Consider the following 6,936-nt stretch of genomic DNA (forward strand, 5'->3'; position numbering starts at 1 on the left):
GAGCTTCCCCTCAGTCCCGAGCTGCCCCTCAGTCCAGTGGGGTTCTGGGTGAGGACTATTAGGCCATGGTCGGCGGCGAGGGTGGATTATCCCAGGACGCGAGGGGGAGGAACATTTATGGAGTGGGGTCCACGTCCCGAGCCGGAGCCGCCACCATGGACAGACGCCCACCCGGACCCTCCCTATGGTTTTGAGGTGCGTCCGGGAGTCCGCACCTTAGGGGGGGGGGGGGGTTCTGTCACTCCTTGGTCTTAGTATTTTGTGTTTTCTTTATTTATTTGGACAGGCCAGGGTGTAACATGGGTTATTGTGGTGTGTTTTTGTCTTGGGGTTTTGTGGGGTGTCTACGTAGTCTACGGCTGCCTGAGGCAGTTCTCAATCAGAGTCAGGTGATTATCGTTGTCTCTGATTGGGAGCCATATTTAGGCATATTTAGGTGATTGTTCCTGTCTCTGTGTAGTGTTCACCAGATAGGCTGTATTAGGTTTTTCACGTTCCGTTTGTTGTTTTGTATTTATTTACATTTACATTACATTTAAGTCATTTAGCAGACGCTCTTATCCAGAGCGACTTACAAATTGGTGCATTCACCTTATGACATCCAGTGGAACAACCACTTTACAATAGTGCATCTAAATATTTTAAGGGGGGGGTGAGAAGGATTACTTTATCCTATCCTAGGTATTCCTTAAAGAGGTGGGGTTTCAGGTGTCTCCGGAAGGTGGTGATTGACTCCGCTGTCCTGGCGTCGTGAGGGAGTTTGTTCCACCATTGGGGAGCCAGAGCAGCGAACAGTTTTGACTGAGCTGAGCGGGAACTGTACTTCCTCAGTGGTAGGGAGGCGAGCAGGCCAGAGGTGGATGAACGCAGTGCCCTTATTTGGGTGTAGGGCCTGATCAGAGCCTGGAGGTACTGAGGTGCCGTTCCCCTCACAGCTCCGTAGGCAAGCACCATGGTCTTGTAGCGGATGCGAGCTTCAACTGGAAGCCAGTGGAGAGAGCGGAGGAGCGGGGGGAGAGAGCGGAGGAGCGGGGTGACGTGAGAGAACTTGGGAATTAGAATTTAGTTATTTCATGTATTGCTATATTCTTCATTAAAGAACATGAGTAACCACCACGCTGCATTTCGGTCAAAATTACAAAATGCTTGGTTTGTTTGCTATTTGCTGAGTGTTCCTTATGTTACTTTGATCTGGGAAGTGAAGCGGTGCTGCTGATCCGCTCTATGTAGAGTGTGTGTCTCAATGTGTCCCTGCCCCGGTGACAGTAAAAATCACAGATTAGTGTAGAAACAAGTTATCCCTTTGGGGTTTTTCTACGTGTTCACCACAGCTGACCCTAAAGGCACTGGAGTGGCTCGTCCAAAACCATGACCAAGTGTAGAGACGCATTGTAGCCTTCAACAAACTGCAGTAGCACTACTACGTACACTGTCATCAGAAAGTAATCATACCTCTTGACTTATTCCACATGTTGACGTGTTACAGACATCTACACACAATACCCCATAGTGACAAAGTTAAAACATGTTTTTTTAAATGTTTGCAATTGTATTGAGAATTATATATAGAAATATCTCATTGACATAAATATTCACACCCCTGAGTCAATACTTTGTAGAGGCACCATTGGCAGCGATTACAGCTGTCAGTCTTTCTGGGTAAAAGTCTCTAAGAGATTTACACAGATGGATTATGCAACATTTGCCCATTATTCTTTTCAAACCTCTTCAAAGTCTGTCAAATTGGTTGTTGATTATTGTTGGACAAACGTTTTTATTTCTTGCCATAGTTTTTCAAGTAGACTTAAGTCAAAACTGTAACTCGGCCACTCAGGAACATCAAATCAAACTCTATTTGTCACATGCGCCAAATACAGCAGGTGTAGACCTTACAGTTAAATGCTTACAAGCCCTAACTAACAATGCAGTTTATTAAAATTTAAAAATACCCCAAAAATTATGAATATGAAATAAAAGTGAAAGTAGTGTTTTGGAATATTTGTATTCTGTACAGGCTTCCTTCTTTTCACTCTGTCAATTAGATTAGTATTGTGGAGTAACTACAATGTTGTTGATCCATCCTCAGTTTTCTCCTATCACAGCCATTACACTCCGTAACTGTTTTAATGTCACCATTGGCCTCATGGTGAAATCCCTGAGCAGTTTCCTTCCTCTCCGGCAACTGAGTTAGCCTGTATCTCTGTAGTGACTGGGTGTATTGATATACCATCCAAAATGTAATTAATAACTTCACCATGCTGAAAGGGATATTCAATGTCTGCTTTTTAAAAATGTACGCATCTACCAATAGGTACCCTTCTTTGCGAGGTATTGGAAAACCTCCCCAGTATTTGTGGTTAAATCTGTGTTTGAAATGATTAAATCTGTGTTTGAAATTCACTGGTCGACTGAGGGACCTTACAGATAATTGTACTGTATGTGTGAGGTACAGAGAAGAGGTAGTCAATCCAAAATCATGTTAAACACTATTATTGCACAATGAGTGAGTCCATGCAATTTATGCGACTTGTTAAGCAAACTTTTACTCCTGAACTAATTTAGGCTTGCCATAAAAAAAGGGGTTTGAATAATTATTGACTCAATACATTTCAGCACTTAATTTTTTATTATTTTGTAAAAATGTTGAAAAACAAAAAAATTCTATTTTTAATTCAGGCTGTAACACAACAAAATGTGCAAAAAGTCTAGGGGTGTGAATACTTTCTGAAGGCTCTGTAAATCATCCATATCAACTGCTTGAGTTGCTCTTCTGGATCGGAAATACCCCTGAACTGCATCCATTATCAAGTAACTCAGCAAACCAAATTCTCTAGCTGACGTGAACGTCATGTTTCTAACATTCTCAGAATGTCTGTGGGGTAACGTTTTGACAAATCCGTATAGGGGGGACCCAACCAGAAAGTCCTTAAGGCCTCTGTCCCAGTACCCTTGGACTGGACATCAAAGAAATGTATCACAGGAATCCTGTATACGGTGCAGTTGTGAAGTCCACTCAGTGTGGCTTTCTAGTACAGAGTGTGGTAGTCAGAAGGATTTAGAAGTGAGGGTACAATGCCCTGCCTGTGCAGATGGAGCCAGTACCTGCCAATATGTGAAAGCTGAGATCCTTCAGGATGTTGGTTGAGGAGTGTCCTCACTCTCTGGCATGTAGTATCCTCTTGCAGGGTTCACAGGTGTTCGGGTGATCTTGGGTATAATCACAATCCAGGTGAATGCCAAAGGGCTGAGACTGCTGGAGATCCTGAAGAGCCTCTTTCAAACTCCAAGTAAAAGGCACAACAATGGGCTCCTCAACACTTAATGCTGGTTTTTACTTGGTCTACTGACCTGTTTAAATTCTAATGGTATACAGACTGATTCAAGATTGTTTAAATTGTAAATCAGTTTGTTTAAATTCCAATGGTACACAAACTGATTTACAATTGAAACCATTAGAATTTAAATAGTTTATTGGTGTTAAAAGAGAGCAGGTATGCTATTTGGACCACAAGGCTGCTAATGTCATGCAGAATCTCCTATTTGTGTTTATACTTTTGACAATCATTATTTTACAGCTTGGTAATTACTACCTAATAACCAGGTGAATACCTATCAAAAAGTAAACGCATGGTAACTATTCAGTCCCAAACTTAATTACTAGGAACCAAGCAAGTAAGTACTACATACATACTTAATGAAGTCATTGCTAATACCAGATACCTGCTAGTCAACTAATACTCTTTTGAATTTACTTCTTTTTTTTACCCCTTTTTCGTGATATCCAATTGGTAGTTACATTGCTGCAACTCCCGTATGGACTCGGGAGAGGCGAAGGTCGAGAGCCATGCGTCCTCCAAAACATGACCCCGCCAAGCCAAGCTGCTTTTTGACACACTGCTTGCTTCACCCAGAAGCCAGCTGCACCAAAGTGTCAGAGGAGACATCGTCCAGTTGGCAACCAAAGTCAGTGTACACCCAGTCCGCCACAAGGAGTCGCTGGAGCGTAATGGGATACATCCCAGCCAGCCAGACCCTCCCCTAACAGGGTTAACGCTTGGCTAATTGTGAGCCGCCTCATGGGTCTCCCGGTCGCGGCCGGCTGCAACACACCCGGGATCGAACCCAGATCTGTTGTGACGCCTCTAGCACTGTGATGCAGTGCCTTAGACCGCTGCACCACTCAGGAGGCCCAACTAATACTCTTTAGGATTTAGTTGTATTATTGTGTAGACATCAATAATACAACATCAAGTACATTTCCTGTAGTCACTAGGTAGACTCTATGTATGTTGTAAAAGGGTCGACAACAACCAGAGCTGATGTTGGATGACAATAGTATGTTCATGATGTTGTTGCGACAAGGGTCAATACTGTATTTAAACAACTTTATATTAAAGGGCACATAAATGGGCTATTCAACACTTACAGTAATAGGATTCCCAACACTTACCTGGCACAGTGGGCGTAGTGGACTAATTGACACTTACTTGGCACAGTAGGCCTAGTGGACTAATTGACAATTACCTGGCTTGTCAGTAACCAGATCTCAACCCAACTGAACACTTATGGGAGATTCTGGAGTGGTGCCTGAGACATAATTTTACAGCGCCCCAAAACACCAAATTATGGAATTTCTCATGGAAGAATGGTGTCACATCCCTTCGATTGTAAAATCTATGCCAAGGCACATTGAAGCTGTTCTGGAGGCTCATGGTGGCCCAACAGCCTATTAAGACACTTTATGTTTGGTGTTTCCTTTATTTTGGCAGTTACCTGTAGCCTCCATACTGTCCCCAGTCTTCCTGGTGCTGAGGCTGAACTGGCCAGGAGAAACAGTTCCCTTGACAAGTTCCAGCTATACCATGGACTATGTAGCTATGTATTGGAAAACATACATTTTAAGTTGAGGCAAAAAAAACCATTGTGCTGTGCGAACTCATTTAGCATGTGTTGAGTATACATTACATGTATGTATTACTCAGTTCTTACATAGATGACAGACGTGATTTACCCAGATAAAAATTATTTGCATAATTGGTTTTAGTTCCTTGTTCTGTGGTGATACAAACAAGCCATCCACGTTCCTAGCAACGTCGCTGCCTTGCCTTGTGAATCTGAATGTGCCAGACGAACAAAAAGTTCCAGTATTTCAAAAGGCCTCATTGTGTTGCATAACAATTGGACTGACACTGGAGTTGTTCTCTCGTCATTCCCTGGGGGGGGTGAGATTCCCATCAGCAGCCACTAATTAGACACTAGTTCGGATAGAAGTTGATAGAAGTGGGTGTTGTCCAACTCTCAGAGCTCTACATAATGAGCCGTGTTTTGCTGTAAGTCTACTAGTATCTCCAGGCTACAGCTTGTCCCGCTGCAGCCGGTCCTTGTGTGCCCCACCTGAGCTGGTCACCTGCCAAGAGAGACAGCCTGTGGGAGGCGAACCTGTCATCTCTTTAGAACACAGGCCTTGGGTAACAAAAATGGCCAGCTGCCATCCAGACAGCCAGACAGGCAGCCAGACAGGCAGCCAGACAGGCATTTCCTCCTGTGATTATCTTAATGCAGTGATAGTGTTCATGATTTGAATTCATCATTTTTGTGTCAGGTTGACTCCATAACAAACTGTGACTCCAGGCAAAGAACGATATCTAGTGTATTTTATGTGAATAGTGATATCTAAACGATCTTTACTTCATTGTCCATTCCACTCTTCTTCCCTTATAATAACAGAGGACAGCGAATAACAACTTAACCTGGTTGGTCCAAGTTGTCATCTGCAATAATGCCGTGGTTCAATGTGGAAAAAGTACTACATGAACTCAGTGCATCCCAGTACGTTTCTCGCACTCTCTGAACTCTATGGGGTTTCCTGAGGCTTCCTCTGGACTGGGCTTCAGGCCATATGCGGTTCACCTCTGACCTATCAAACTCACTGCCCCCGACCGCTCCTGGTTAATTGACTTGACTGGATTTTCTGAATTAAATAAAGTGGATCTAACTTAATTGGAAAGCACTTCCAAAATGTTTCAGAACTAAGTGGCCCTGCAGAAAAGATCTGATTATCTCGCCATGTAACATTCACATCTGCCAAATCCCACACACAAAGGAAGTTTGTGCATTTTAGAAAAACAAATTAACCCAATAGCTTTACAATTGTTTTAAACTATTAATCAGATGTGATTTTTATGCTTCAAAATTTGTCCATCCCAATATTACACTTTCTATACATTACAGAAGACTGAAATATAATTAAACTGCTTGACAAAGAAACACTGGATTTCCGACAACAACAACAACAAAACGGTCCACCCATGAGGCCACTAGGATATTTGACTGCAGGAAAAGGGCTCCCCCAGATTTCTTAACACCATTGCAAGCTGTGGCTCCTTGATTTTTAAAATGTATGTATACGTAGTTGTAAGCATTTTAGCCACAACTATTGCCAATCAATAGATTTTTTCTCTGAATTACACAGCATCACAATATTTAGATTTGCAGTCTTATAAAGAATCTCTTAGGCAGATAGCCCAATAGTATGTCACACATGGTAAAAGGTCAAACGGTACATCATGGTGATAACCTTTATTTCGGCAGCATGACATCACTACTTATAAGATAAGGTCTGAAAAAATTACTTTCGGGAGATTCACGGAACTGTGTTAGAACATCCACTCAAATGAGAAAAGGTTTAGTCTACCAACGTTTTCACTGACAACAAACTTCTGTGTGATGTCATTTGTGTAATGTCGGCCTGTTGACGTACTTCCAATTACTTTTGTATTGACATTGATTGCTTGGCAAAATTGGTCAACCAAATAGCATTTGGAAATACTTAGAAGTCTCTGCCAAGGCAAACTAGTTGAAATAATTTAGGGAATTTCAAGTTGAGGCCTTAATAAACAGGACCAAAGGATGCCTCAAATGTCCTCATCCCTCACC

Source organism: Oncorhynchus gorbuscha, linkage group LG17, assembly GCF_021184085.1.
Source record: "Oncorhynchus gorbuscha isolate QuinsamMale2020 ecotype Even-year linkage group LG17, OgorEven_v1.0, whole genome shotgun sequence".
Classification (NCBI taxonomy): Eukaryota; Metazoa; Chordata; class Actinopteri; order Salmoniformes; family Salmonidae; genus Oncorhynchus; species Oncorhynchus gorbuscha.